Below are 15,639 nucleotides of genomic sequence, written 5' to 3' on the forward strand. Positions count from 1 at the left end.
ATCTTGCTGCACTAAGACAATAACTGCACAAAACCTGAAGAACTTCCTGCTCACAAACTGCTTACAAATCATCAGAGATCACCAAGAAGCCTCTGTTTGCAGTTCTTGAGAAAAGTGCACAGAATAAAGCTTTACTCCCTTGGATCTGCTTATTGCTTGCAATTGCTACCAGAAGAGAGAAACTCAATTTATGAGACATAGCTTGGTTTCCTTCCCACATGCCAAAAGAGTAAGCAGTAGGGAATTCTTTTAGTACAGAAAGTACATCAAAAGTGTAAGGTTCTACCTTCCTCACCTCCCTCCCACAACTAAAGCTAACCTGAAGTTTAACCTCTTTGAGCAAAATTTGTTTTCATACTGAAGAAGAAATCCAGGTTTGCTCAGTGAGGAACCCCAGGAGAATCCCTCCTTGCCCCAAAGACATACAACAGGAGAAGACATAACCTTGAGACATTTCTAAAGGAACTATTTATTTTCAAGAATAAGAAGTAAAAAGATGGCAAAGAAAATAAATAGAAAAATACTTGAATATAATTTTATGTACAATGGCACACTTGTAAGTTCTGAGACAGGAATGACAACTGACAGCCTGAGTTTTGTTACTGCAAACAGACTACAGGAACTCTTGACACCAGGAATCACCACCACTCACATGCCAAAAGCACATGTAAGAAAAAACTGTTAAAAACTAAGCCTGAGGATCCACACTGAATTTTCTGTGTAAACCTACACATCAGACACACACGTAAAGAAAGTTCAAATTTCCATGCCTACTCCCATAGGCATTAAGTGCTAGAGTAAAAATTGCAAACAGCCAAACCAAAATTAAGATGATCAAATCCTCCTAGGACATATTTTCAACAAGAGAGAAATAAGAAAGTCCCAATTGTTGCTCCAAATCCACAAAATTAAGGATTTGGTACATCCACCAGCCTTGACTGCACCCTTGCTTGGTACAGTAAGGCAAAAAAAATTGACATTTAAGGAAAAGAAGACGAAACTCCACCCTGTTGAATGCCTGACCTTATCACTCAGAAGAAAATATTGTTGCGAGAACAGTTTTCTGCATTTCTTTATCAAGCCACTAATAGACACTAAGGACCTTTCTCAAAGAGGATGCACAGTATCTTAGTCTGGTTTGAAATTCAGCTTTCAGAGATTTGAGTACAGACTTTATCAATAAAACCTGGGATAGCAACATTTCAGTGATGGTCTCTGCATCAATATGCACCGTTGCTATAGAAATGATGCTAACAGGGAAAAAAATCCATCAGCCTGTGAATTACCTGTTTGGTATGATGACTGTTATGGGAAACTACAACAGACATTTGGGGAAGAGAGCTGGATCTTCTGCCTCTGTCGCTATCTCCTGCATTCATTTATGGAAGCAAGCCCAGGGTAGACAACTTAATAAGCAAACAACACACAAACCAGTTACTTATCCATCTGAGCATCCCATTCACCTCTTTTCCATATTTCTAACTCCCTTTGGAAGGGCCTCAGTAAATCAGCTGACTCAAGAGAGAACAGATAAAGACCCAAACATCCATTGTTTAATGTTAAATACCTTTCTCCACCCAAGATCAGTCAGCAACTGGTGACTACCAGAACATCTGCCTAATAAAACATGACAGAAACCAAGTTACATAGAAACTTAGAAACCAAGTTAATTCAAATACAGGACTCCATCAATCAGATGACCTGACCACCAGTGACCCACCCAAAGAGCCTGAAACTGTTGACCAAGAATATGTTTGCTTCAAATGAAATAATTCAGAGTGAACATTTTCATGAAGGAGGAGCATGTATTTTTAAGATGGTACCAGAATTTTTTCTTGTTATCAAAACAGAAACTTATAGTAGACCACAGGGCAATGGTGTCTCTTTAAACACCCAAGGGACACAAGAATTTACTTTGAGGGCCTGAAATTCTGGTAAACCCATCTACTGTTTGTGCACTAACAACAACAGTCCAGTCACCAGAAAAATCTCAATGTGATTTCAGGTAAATGGGCAGTATAAATGAGAGCCCTGCTGGAGCCATTTCTAAGCCATCTATCTACATTATTGATGAAAGGATCTGCCTAAAGAGAGAATGACATAATAAATATCTACAGAACTTGTGTAACTGGTGTAGAATACAATGCTTTCCAGAAGACATCAAAAAATACAATCAGATGTAGCAGCACAAGCATTAATTTGAAGAGCACAGCTGGCAAAGAGTAAGAACCAGCTATACAAAATAATCTGTATACCTCTAAGGGCAGTAGAGGCAAGCCCTAAATACTTGTTACAAAACCAAAAGAAAGACACTGCAGGGGTAAGATTAATGACATGCCTTTGATACAGACTGTCAAGAAGAATTTTTAAGATTATTCCAGTACTATGAATTCAGCACAGTATGTTCACAAGTGATATCCTACCCAACTACTTGGATATTTGAGCTATTCAGTGGATGACTGGATAATTATCACTCAAATATATTCTTAAGCTTATGAAACACAGCTGGGTCCATTTCTGCCAAATCAATGAAAGCAGACATTAAAGATTGATTTAAGTGCAGATATGTGCAAGCTGGAAACTTGGATCCAAGATTAATGACAGAAGTATCCTGAACACAATACAGTTGAGACAGATTTGAGAGAAAATGGTGTTTTGAATAGAAATGACTGATTTACAGCAGATAACACTTTCCTTTAAAGGAAATAACTCAATTTAACATTTCATCTAACTAAAAAGAGAATTATATTCATCTTTTTGTTAATCTTTTAGCTGATAAAAAGTAAACCTAGAATGCTATAATGCAAGAAAAGTACATAGCATGATAGGGCAGGTAATCACTAATAGGGATATAAAATCCATTGTCAGATGAGTATGAGGTGATGGTAACTTTACCTTTAAAATGCCCACAGATTACAAGCTTCCAAAAGAATCCCCCATCTGCTATTTCATTAATACTAATAGCCAAAATCTCTACTCTTAGCAAAATGATTGAAAAATGCTTTGCTTTCCTTTCCAGGTTCACCAAAAACTTCACAGCAATAAAGTAGCAGAAAGCTCAGGGAAACCATGGTTAGAAGAACTAAATCAAAGATCCCCAGATCCTAAGACATCTACCAGGCAAGGATTCCTGTCCCCTGGCAAATTCTGGCAGGAAACCCTGCAGGAATTCTAAATTTTGCACGAACACCTTTTTTCGTCCTTCTGCAGAAGGGACATCTTCTGGTCCAGAATAACCAACAACACTGGCTTTTTCGAAAGCAACAGACATTGGTCATTCTAGACAAACCAACTGAACAAAATTCTTCACCTCATCTAAACCAAAATACAACACTTCTTTGAATCAGGGTCCTGTATTGCTGCCTTAATACAAAAATGCAGTCATGTAAACATGTAGCTTAGCTAAGACAAGCATTTTTGCTCTCATGCAAGATTCACCTTGAATAGGAGGAAAAAAACATGAAAAAATGGCCATGACTAACAGAGAACAGAAAGGGTCTGAGCAATTTTTTCTAAGTACTTGGAATGAGTAGCCTAAGTTACAGTTTGGACAAGGATTTAATACTGCTTTGTCATTACTGTCATTAAACTGTTCTTGTTCCAGAGGTACAAAGAAATCTATCAACATTAGAAGAATGAGTGGATGCTGCACACCAAAGAGGGAGCAGCCTTGCCTGAGCAACAAAAAAGCCCCAGTGAAGGAAAAGCTGTGCTGGGAAACAAACTCAGCTGGGAGAGACTGACAGGGAACCCCATTAAATATATATGTGAGGGGTATGTGTTGTATAAACTAAACTAATTAAGAGCTTACAGTATTGTCTTAAAGTCAAGCTCATTCATATCATCAAACTGAAAAACCAAAGCAAAACACAATTTAGTAATGCATTTCTCTATTCTATACTAGCAGGAAGCAAGTTGCCTCTTACCTGTTGAAAGAATGGCTGAAAAAGTCAATACCTTGGCTGCACTTTGAAAACACTTTAATCTTTTAGTTTCATGTTCAGCTTGCCAAGTAGGGGAGGTTCATGCTGTTATTTAAACATAAAAGAGAACCAGCCACATCATAATAAGGTATTAGCATTTTACTGTTGAAATACCCTGAAGTCACCAGCCCCAACATGGCTAGTGTGTTTTGGCAGGTGATATTTTTCAAACAGCTTTATCACTTAAAAGCAAAGATATTTTAATGACCTATACAAATTTATCTTTCACTACCTCCAAGACAGCCAACAAAAACTACCTAAGCAAAAACAGGCAACATAACTACCTATTTAAATGCAATATTTATTTAGGGGTTTACAGGGTCTTTCTGACAGAAGAATCTAGTTTGTTCACAAACAGCAGAGCAGAGTTTTCCAGGAGAGTTTGTGCAGCTAATAAACATCATTAACCTGACAGAGCTGGCAAACATCAGACAGCAGGGTTGCTCTACCAGAGACTGCTGCATAAACCAGCTCCCTCACCAACAAATGAAGCCAATTCAACATCAGTTCACCCTGGAACCCAAGCACATGCTCAACCCAGCCCCATATCCAAAAGAGAACACAATTCACAAATGGAATCCCCACCCTAGGCAAGACTCCTTTATCTCTTCTGTGATACAGTCTCTGATTTTAAGCATTATTATATTAAAAATCATCATCCTCCTCATCATCAGAAATATGCTGATTATGAATTCCACAATACAGCAATTTTTTTCCTATAAGCAAAGCACTTCTACCAACTTTAGGAGAACCAGAAATACAGAAAAAGCCACAAAGAAACAGTGATCAGCAAGTCTAATGATAAGATCATAGAAACACACCCTTCTGCCCTGGGGGAAAAAAGATATCCAATTCCATTAACGGGCTGGAATGTAATAGGGAAAGATGACACCAGGGAAAGAGACAAGCAACAAAAACTTCAGTTGCTAAAGTCCATCACTTCTCCTCATCTTCCCTCCCTCACTTCAAGTATAATCAAGAAGATCCACCACATTCAGTGTCAGACACAGAAATCTGACACCTGAAAGTAACACAGAACTCCAGCAAATCCCAAGGCAGCAAGAGAAGCTTGTCTTTTCCTGCTCCCTGGGGAGATCTCACCTCTGCCCATCTCCTTTAACTCCACTACTAGCCTGGTTCTGTCTTTCATTTAAGATTATTACCTCATAAAAAGAGACGAAGTAAGTAAAATCATTTCCTAAGTCAGGAAAGTAAGAGTTACCTTTAAAAAAAACCAAACAGGTACAGCTGAAATAAAGGTCTAAATTCTGCTACAATATACTTTTGTTTACAAATGAGGGAATTAACAAAAGTTTTGTGGTTGCAAGAGCTTATCAAGACATCTCTTATATTTGTCTGATAAATAATGCAAGAGGCTATCTTCTCTTTTTAGTAGTATCACTTAACAGTTGCCAACTGGATTTCTATCTGTCCAACAGTGCAACACAAACACAGCACACCTCTGAATCGTATCAACATACAGACCTGCACAAGAGATTTCACATTTTCCAGACCTACCCTTTATAAAAGACTTTGGCCTCAACAATGCCCTTTCAATTAATGTCTTTACTGTCTTATAAGTGATAAAATTCAGATCAAGAATTATTCAACAGAAAAACATCAGCCTCAAATCCACAGTGCATGTTGTTTACTCCTCTTAATCTCAGCATGCTTAAGAATTCATACCCATTCTGCATACTTGCTAAGTTTTTCTATAAGCTGATATAATGTCACCTTAAATACTTTATAACTTTCCACTGTACACACAAAAAAATAATTTAGCAATGTGCAACAACAAATACGTGGATTATTTCTTTCCCCTCTCCCTCCCAGTCATATGGCATTCCTGACCAAAACCAGAAGAAATTAGAATAGTTCCAACTGATGGTCTCAAACAGTTTCAGACCTCTCTTCTTAACTAAACTGTGTCCTTGAATACCAGCTTACTCACAGCTATAGAAATACCTCTTTGAAGATAAATTAAATTGCCTTATCTGAAACATGAACTAGGTCCTAATTGAAGAAGCCTTCCTACCACTAAAGACAGCTTCACAAAAGAGTCAAGATCGCAAGATTGACTTTTCAGAAGTATTAAAGGCAAGTCACAGCATGAAATACAGTTCAAGTTCTCTCATCACATAGACCTTATCCACATTTTTTAAAAAGCCAGCGAGTTAATTAAGTACAAGGGCAAGTCATTACATGCAGGCACTAAGGAAGCTGCTCACAAGCAGGTCCTAGAGCACTCCAGCTTACCTGCCATTCCTCAAAGGTAAAAAAGAAATACTGTACCTGAAAAGTAGCTTTTTTCACTTCATATTGCTTTAATGTGCCTTCAGCTTTATAAAAAACTGAGCCTCTGGCACCCATCTACAGTGAAAACTTATCAAGCTTGCCTTTTCATTTCATCTCCTGACTATAGTTTGGTTAACATCATTTTCCTCTCCAAATTCCTTTAAAATTATTCCAGGTAGACACCCGACCACTTTAATAATAGATATTGGCAGTACAGCTGAACAACTTCCACAAATAAAATCATCTTTTGCCAGCATACCTACAGCTATCTAAAGGTACAACAAATAATCAAAGAATCACAGTTTCGTACTGCAATTAGATTTGGTACTGCTACCTTCCTTTGTCCAATGCAACACAATATCTCCTTGTTTAAAGCATCATTAAAAATTTAGCAAGCCATATCACTACAAATACCAAAATCTATTATCAAAGAGCTACCTGGCAAAATCTGTTCAAAATAAATCCAGAATAGGCCCAGCCTAGGAGGGAAAAAAAAATCCCCAAAGGAGAATTGTAAGAAATTATGTATCATCAACATAGCAAAAAATCAGCAATAGGTGGTGAGCAAAGCATTTTTTAAGCATGAAGTAGCAAAAACATTTCTACCACAGAGGGACATTTGCTACTATATAAAGAACACAGAAAACAGTTTCCTAAGAAACCACACACCTGCCAGCATCAGTGAATGACATATTAAAAGGCAATAATAACAAAGACTTATAGCTAGGTAATGTTTAACCTCATGTTATCTTGAGGCAGACCTGCAAGGGCCAGGTTTTGCCTACCCTAACAAATGCCTCAAGTTGCAGGCTGCTCACTGTCCACCAGACTCATGTATTTCAGAAGCAGAGGGTTCATGTGTATCTAAGCAGAAATCTTGTTAATACTTTTTGCATTCTGAGCTCCAGTAAATACTTGCAAATCTCTTCAACTGCATGGAAGGACTGAACTCAATGGATTCCACTTATCCATTCTTTTCCAAAATACCTGTTGGCATATTTCTGTAGAAGTCTGATCAATAATAGTATCAAAATTATTTAGAGGTACTTACCAGACAAGGCTGATGACTAATACCTAAACAACCTGGTCAGTGTAAAAGTACATGACTAATATTCTAAAAATAAACGAGATAGCTGCCCCTTCTCAGGTAGACTTACCAATAAAGCACATAGGAAAAGTGGCTGCAGGTAGAGTGGTCTGGACCTGCCAGCAACAGCAGCACTGTTCAGGTGCCCTTCAACCACACAGGGAAAGTTAATTACATGACAGTGGGAAAGGAAGTACAACAATTATGAGTCATCCATGTAACCATGTGCTTTATCAATACACTTCATATTATTAAAGCTACTAATTAGTGACAGCACAAAACAGTGGTGCAGTAATGGGAGAGTGAGCAGCTTGAATCTTTGGACCCTTTTATCCTTTACTAATCTGGCACTTAAAATTAATGTGCATTTTGAAATCCACAGTGAACACGTAGAAAACTACACAATGCTTCCAGCATCCTAACACCTCACATCTACTAACTGCAGATGCTTTTGGAATTCCCAAAATACTCTTCAGACTTCAAGACATGATCAGCTATATTACCAAGTTTCCAGCAATACCATCATCAGTCTCAACTCACTTCACCAGCCTGCTGTAGAAGATGCAACAATGGTAGAGTTTAGCTCTATGCAAAAGGAATTTTCGTAAGTGCCACAAGGATCCTAAAGTGCCTAAAATTTTTCTGCACAAAATCTGAAACAAAGTTTGTTCAAAAGCTCCCAGACTTGCACACCAAGCTAAGGATACAAGTGTCATTTGATCCACTTTTGATTTCAGCTGGTTTATGAAAACTTGATTTTATACTCTCCAGTCATCTCCACCACTAATGCTTTTTCCTGCTCCTTCCTCTGCCATGACATTAGCTCAAGATTTTGTACAGCTGAAGTGAACAGTTTGGGGGAACTATCAAACAAGGCAAGAAGGGAAGAGGCGGGGAAAAAAGCTTAATTTCTTAGCTGGGTACGTTACCTGATGCAGTTCTCTCTACTGCATTATCCCTCTATTTCTGCCAATACCAGGTGAGAAGTGAGCAGTCAATAAATAAGCTGCCTCACTGCACATGGGGTCACAACTTAATTTAATTACAAAGCAACTTAGATTAGTTACAACAGTGGAGGATGCCAAACTTACCAAGCAAGCAACAGAAATTCAGAGCAATTAGAAGATTACACAACCTGGCAATAAAACAAGTGGATGAGAAACAACCATTTACAGAGTTTATAAATTTGAGTTTTACACTCACAAGAACCCACAAGTCTACCTGTGCTTACACACCTCCTCAGACAAATTAATATATGAAGCTAATAAAGAAAAACAGTAATTTGAGATCTTCAGCTTTTCACTGGAGGCTTCTGCCTGCCTACACATTAATCTGAAAAGGATGTGTCATCACAGAAAATATGTTTTGTACTAGTCCTGTTTATTCACTTGTTGGTCTGGGTCCAGTCACTCTGTGATATTATCACTAATTCTAAATGAAAATATAATGCTATAGTCTAGACAATTACCCCAAACCCTGGGCACATTAATAATGTGATAAAAGCAATCCAATTTACAAACTGCATTAAGATTACTTTTTTCAGGATCTCTGCCAGTTTTATCTAGCCACTATTATCTAAGAAATACACCTTCAACTTCTGAAAAAGATCAATATCTCCTTCCACGGCACAATCAATCTGAGCCCACTCCAGTGAGAGCAGATTCCAGTCTCCAAGCTGTCCCTTAATGAATAATGAGGGATGCACAAATCAAACAGCTTTTAATGCCACACTACTACAGCAATAGTCAGAGCATGGACAGCCAGACCTAGGTCACTTCAGACTTAATTGAATGCTGCCAATAGCACAGCTCCATTAAAGAGGAAACGAGGTGACACATACATATCCCAAAGCCTAAGCGCCACTGAGGCAGCCCCAAAGCCAGCAAAGCCTTCTGCACCACATTCTGCATCCAAATCACTTTAAAATGGAATTACAGCATGAGAGCCAGGGCATCTCAAGCTCCTCCCCTGCAAACCCTGTTACCTATTTCTTCTCTGAGCACTTCAGCCCTCAACAGCTGACGAACACACAGGACATGCAGCGTAGGTCAAGAGTTTCATGAGGTCCAAGAAATTAATAAATTGAGCCAACCACTTTTTGGTAGAGGAGCTCATAGCAAGTTTGACAATCAAATTCCCTCGCTGGCAGGTCTGCTTATGCCTTGGGTTTCAACTCCTTAACTGATCCAGGCTTGTTATACTTCCTTACTTGCACTACGAATTGCAATACTATCTAAAAGCCATGGGAGGAAAGGCAAAGACAACTTCCAGTCAAATTTTCCAGGTCTAATCAGCTGAGGGGAGGTCACAGTCTTCCAGTCAAAGACTTAAAAAACTGATTTTACTGCTTCAATATGATTGCTAAGAACAAGTAATAAACGTGAGTCACCAGAGGGCACTAAAGCTTCTACCAAATGGCAAATGCAGTCCTTCAATTAGGGAGGCTGATAATTACATCCATATCATCATGTATATTTTATCTGGATTGAACTTCAGCCAGCTTGTTCTAATCCATGTTCAAATCTCAACTACATACTGATGAGGCACTGAGCTACATTAACTGTTGTGGTCACACTTGAAATACAAGGGAGAGACTCACAGTCTCCTCAGACAGACCAGAGAAAACAGGGCAGGCACATGTTCACACCCAAACTCAAGCTTCCCTTGCCTACAGAATGTATGTGTAAGTCTAAATACAAATGAAATTCTAAAACAGGCATGGAGAACAAGCCACAAGTCCTGCACCTCAAAGAAACAGAATAACAGAACAATTCTTAAGAGTTGGAATCAAGATCAATCCTATCACAGGGGACTGCAAGCAACATCAGCCTGCAAAAGATAAAAGGGTAAGGCTTCTCCTTCACCATCAAGCAGCAGGATGTGTTGCTTTCTCACGTCTGGTATCAAATCAACTGCCATGTTACAGCCTTAATCTTTAACAAAGGACGCTGCTCTTTACCACTGAGAAATAGGCAGGTTTGTAAACCACAAGCATGATGCTCAGGAGGGACTGATAAGAGCATTTCTTGATATCCTGACCAAGCAGCTCTAGAACTTCTCAGTGCCAGCCAAAGATGTGCACTGCAGCACAGCCAGGGAGTTTCTGGGGCAGGAAATCTTGACTTGTTGATGCAGTTGATACAAAGAGCCAAAACACATCTAAACAGCAGACCTATAGAAAGAAGGGCAAAGCTTCCAGGCACTGCAAGGTACACAGCGGCATCTTTTCCCAGTTTTACCTAAACTGTCATTCTTGTAGTCAGGACTGTAGGACAACAAAGACATGGGGAGAGAAAGGGAATCCTATCCTTATGGAAAAGTACACCTTATGCATCGAGCTGCTTTTGTGCTGAAGTTACTGACATGTAGAAAGTTACAGTGACAACAGGGCAGAGGAAGGAAGCACTCCATGAGCAAACTCGGGGGATCTCCATGGGTTCAAGGAAGACACCATTTGTGCCACATGATAGTCTCCAACCCATCTGGAAGCCCACGGGGAGTTCTGAAAACACCAGCTGAGAGTGTACTAGAGTGGCACACCTCAGAGCAGTGAGTCCAAGAGTGTAAAGATCAACGTTATATGCAGGTCAGGAACACTGCATTTTAAAATACTTTGTGGTGACTCACCAGACTTACCAGTGTTTTATTTGTTATACTGTAAGATTTACAGAACAGGTCCCTTTTTTTGAGATAAACTCTCCTATAAACTGAAACACGGACTGGGAACAGCCTCCCTTGGCCACAAGCTAATACAATGCCCATCATTCATGCCATTCTAAATTCTGAGTCAGCAAACAGCTCTAGTGCTCACAACACTAGATGCATGATACACCCTCCCTGTTTGGGACTTTGGGCCACCCTCTCCCTGTTTTCCACCTTCTCCACTTCACACAGCTCCTCCTGATGCACAGAACCAGCGTTGGGATCCCTTCCACACTTCACCCTGCCTTGCTTCAGCTCCAGTCTTGGATGGCCCCTTCCTGCTGGGCAGGAGCCCAGGTGCAACCAGCTTGCCCACAGCTAGGACTCCAATGCCATTCTCCCTAGAATCCTACAAGACTTTTATGGATCTTTATAAAGGAAAAAGAGTTGCAGTCAAACATCCACACATTCCAGGCAACTGAGCACACAGAGAATCTACCTAAAAAAGCCTAAATGCATCATTAAGAAACACTCACTTCAGCAATCTTTTAAGGTGATTAATTCATAAACAGACAAAACATAAAGCCCACAAAGCTCCTGTTCATGCACTAACTATGACAGACAGACTTATATTAGAAGATGACTCCTACTGCAGCACTTCCAGGTATTTAAATGCAAAGGTTTTTAACAGAAAAGTTTCCTTATTATTTTGAAAATACATTTCAAAGTCTGTTTTCTAAAATGAGCTGTAAACCAACACTTAGAAGAGAAATATATCATGCCTTTGGTGGCTTACACTTTGAAAAAATACAACTAATTACACTCCCCACCCCTAAAGAATATTTTCAACTCATCTTTAGTTATTGAATGAAAGGAGGAGCTCAAATGACTCAGCTTCAAGCAAATATAAAGGAAAATATTAACCCCTAATCTCAATGAAAAAAAAAAAAAAAGTGGAACAAACTGATTAAGATGGAGGTGTGGCTTGTCAATTCAAATCTTTGAATATTCAAAACACATCAGGCAGAACATTAGCACACAATGACTGCATTACTTTTCGATACAAACACAGTCAATTTCAAAAATCAAAGTTTACAGATAGTCTAAGTTAAAGGTAGCCCTGTATCTTCATTCTTGCTCCTTAGTGCTGAGCAGCATAAAGATCAATAAAACATCAAAACATTAGCATTTTTAATTTACAGTCACCAGGCAAGACAGAAGTGTGAGAAGGAAAAGACCTCTCCAAAATTCTGCAGAAAACCCCCCACATTTCTACAGAAAAAACAACACCAACAACATTGAAAAAAACCAAAAAAAACCTACTGGTGAGTAAACAGAAAAACCTCGTGAAGAGGGTCTTCTTGGGGGAGGCATTGTCTCCATTGGGGTGAGTTAAACATTTCTTATTAAAATTCAGCAAAATAAATTACAAAGTAGAGTATTTCACAAGGGGGCTCACACACACCAAGGGACTGCTGCACATCCTCCACATGAATTCACAAGTGCTTGTCCCCCATCTCAGCCATGCCACACCAGCACCTCAGGGCAGAACACACCCCCAGCTGGGGGGAATGGGGTGCTGGAGGGAATATTTAATTCCAGACTAGCCAGAGCATTCCTTTACATGAAGCCCAAACTCCAAATACAGATGTCACCAGAGGGCACCCTCTCAATTCCAGTGACCCAGCTTTAGCCAACTTCTGAGCAGGACTGCAGACAACCCATGAGCAGGGATGTGCAGAGGTTGTGGAAAGCTGGAATAGTTCTGCTTCTGCATGGAATTACCTTAAAAAACAAACAAACAAAAAAAGAACCACCACAGAAATTAACTTTAAAAAAAACCAAAAAAAAAACCAAAACCAAAAATCGGGATTTACTTGTGCAGCCCAGAAACATAAAATATTTTCCAGGGTAATAAGAGATGCTGCAAGGAAAAAAATCACAATTATCCAGTTCTGCACAATGTTATGCTGTGGCACTTGATGGTGCCAACTCACTCCAGCTGTTTTGGCACCCATGTGGATCATATCAACTCCCAAAAGCATGGTCCAAGGCAGTACAGCTTGTGCAGTAATACATGAAAAAACACATCAGTAGTTTTCAGGCTTTGGTCCAGGTATTATTTCTAAAGCCTGTTAATAATGTTTTAAACACTCAGTAAGTTGAAGTTCATTAAATAAAATACGCATAACCAGTAAAACATGCAATAGGTGTCACAAACCACCATAAACATATGGCATAAACAGAATGTTATAACAAATTTGTTCAGAAATAAACACCAACATAAGTACAGCTAAAATGAAGTCAGCTGCAGAAGCAAGCGGTGATAAAAGAAAAAGGGGAAATAATCACTGTGCATCCCATATTTTCCAATCCTGAGAAAATCTAAAAAGCTGAAGGCCTATCAAACATTTGACTGCCTGGTTATCTACCGATCCCATTTGAAAAGAAATAGACTCCACCTCTTCTAGCCATCTGTGATTGCAAAGCTCCTAATTCAGTAGAGGCACAGATGAAGGGCTGTAGGAATAGACCTATACAAAAGCACCTTTTTTCAGCAGAGGGATCTCTCCAAGAGTGTCCATAGAGGAAACCTACAGATATACACATCCACAGAATCTCAACAGGCCTGTAACTACTACTAAACCCACATGGCAAGTTACTCCAAACTACTTACTACCTGTCATTACCACCCATCATGGTTTGAAATGTATCTAGAGAAACGCTTTTCCAGCATCTGCTGCCAGGAAAGAAATATTGCTAAACATGCCCCATATCTAATAACAGCAGCTATTTGTCCATTCTCTAACGCAGATTCCTGTATACTGGAAGGTATCATGCCCTGAAATTACCCTGGTTTACACGAAAGTGGTGCGACGTGGTGTTCATCCCTGCTTACAACCACTGTCCATGTTATTGTCTCTCGTACCCTCATGCCCTGTCGCTCGTGTCCCCATCCCTCCGAGCTTCCCTGCCCCCGTGCCCGGTGCCTGGCCCGTATTTCGGGCAGGACCGATGGATAGCGGTATCTCGCCGCCACAGCCTCCGCTCCGCCCCGGCCGCCCTCCGGCCCCCGCGGCGCCCCACGCGCGGACGCGGCCCCACGCACCAACAGCCCCGTCCCCGAGGGCTCCACACACAGCAAGGGCGGGGTGTCCACGTTATAACCCACTCTTCAGCCCCGCAGTCAGGCACCGGCTGGGCGAACATCTCTCCCCAAGCTCCGCATCCCTCCGTCCCGCAGCCAGGCTGCTGCCCCGCCGCGTACACACCGGCGGGAGGGGCTCCGCTCCCCGCCACCCCCGCGCGAGCAGCAGCAGCAGCAGCAGGAGGAGGAGGAGGAGGAGGAGGAGGAGGAGGAGAGGGGCGGCAGGTGGGCGGTGGAGCCCGGGGGGGGGGCCGGGACCCTCCCCGGATCTGGGAGGGGACGGAGCGCCTCCAATCCCCGGCCGGCAACAGCCCTGCAAGGCCCGGCGTGCGAGCCGGGGTGAAGCCTCCTTTCTTCTCTCCTCCTCCTCCTCCTCCTCTGAGAAGCCGGACAATAAGCCCCGCGGAGGCGGGCGCCGGCTCCCTCCTTCTCCTCCTCTCCGCCGCGACAGCGCAGCTCACCTGCAGGAGGGCGGGTGGATGGCGGCGGGGCGGCCGCTCGGAGGTGCTGCCGGAGTGGCTGCGGTGTCTCGCGGGTGCGTGCGCGGCCCTGGCTCCGCAGACGCGGGGCGGCCGCGGCCACGCTCCCCCGCTGCCTCCCCCGCTCCCTCCGTCCCTCACTCACACACACTCACACACACACGGGGTGGGGGGGAGGCGGGCGGGGGGGGCGCCCGCCCCGCTCGAGCATGCGCGCAGAGAGCCCCCGACCCGCCTCCTCCCTGCGCCGCGCGCGGGCTGCGCACGCACCGCCTCGGCGCCGCTCCTCCCGCCCCACGCCCGGCGCTGAGGGCGGGCGGCTCTGCCGCTGGCTCCCTCACGGGACCAGCGAGGCTGGAAAAGACCTCCGGAATCAGCGGGTCCAACCTATCTATGGCCGACACTATCGCGTCAACCGGACCAGGTACTCGATGCCACGTCTCGAAGCACCTGCAGGGACGGTGACTCCACCGCCTCCCTGTGTAGCCCGTTCCAGTGTCTAATTACAGAAAGCTGGTATTGTGAGGGTTGGAAGGCATCTCTGGACGTTATCCAGTCACACCTCCCTGCTCAGGCAGAGTCACCTGGAGCAGGTGACACAGGAACGCGTCCAGGCGTGTTTGGAATGTCTCCTAAGAGGGAGACTCCACGCCTTCCTTGGGCAGCTGTTCCAGTGCTCTGCGCCCTCACTGCCAAGTTCATTCACGTTTACGTCTTCACCCGTTCAGCAGGAATTCCTCCTGCTGTCCAACCTAAACCTCACCTGGCGCACTTAGGACCATTCCCTCTCGTGCTGTCCCTTTTTCCCTGGGAGCAGAGCCCGACCCCCACCCCGCCCACCGTCCCGTCAGGGCGCTGTGGGGAGCGAGAAGGTCCCTTCTGAACACCTTTAATCCAGGCTGAGCTGTTCCTGAGGCGCCGCTCCCTAAACAGCCAAAACACGGCAAGGAGAGAAAGTGCCCCCAAAATAAAAACTATTACTTTGCTAAAAATTGTGTTCTGAAG

General features: G+C 42.4%; 1 protein-coding gene across 4 annotated transcripts in view; it reads right to left on the reverse strand.

Moving 5' to 3' along the window:
* Positions 1 to 14,870, reverse strand: part of RALGPS2 (Ral GEF with PH domain and SH3 binding motif 2) — a 119,581-nt gene extending 104,711 nt beyond the window's left edge. For 2 of the 4 annotated variants that reach the window (XM_056497738.1, XM_056497736.1), the window contains exon 1: positions 14,617 to 14,870. The gene's annotated coding sequence lies outside the window, so the exon portion shown is untranslated. Of the gene's footprint in view, positions 1 to 14,116; positions 14,422 to 14,616 lie in introns of those variants that run through there. The other 2 variants (XM_056497739.1, XM_056497737.1) reach the window with 2 other exon arrangements.
* Between the last annotated feature and the right edge of the window lie 769 nt (positions 14,871 to 15,639).

This window comes from Oenanthe melanoleuca, chromosome 8, assembly GCF_029582105.1.
Source record: "Oenanthe melanoleuca isolate GR-GAL-2019-014 chromosome 8, OMel1.0, whole genome shotgun sequence".
Classification (NCBI taxonomy): Eukaryota; Metazoa; Chordata; class Aves; order Passeriformes; family Muscicapidae; genus Oenanthe; species Oenanthe melanoleuca.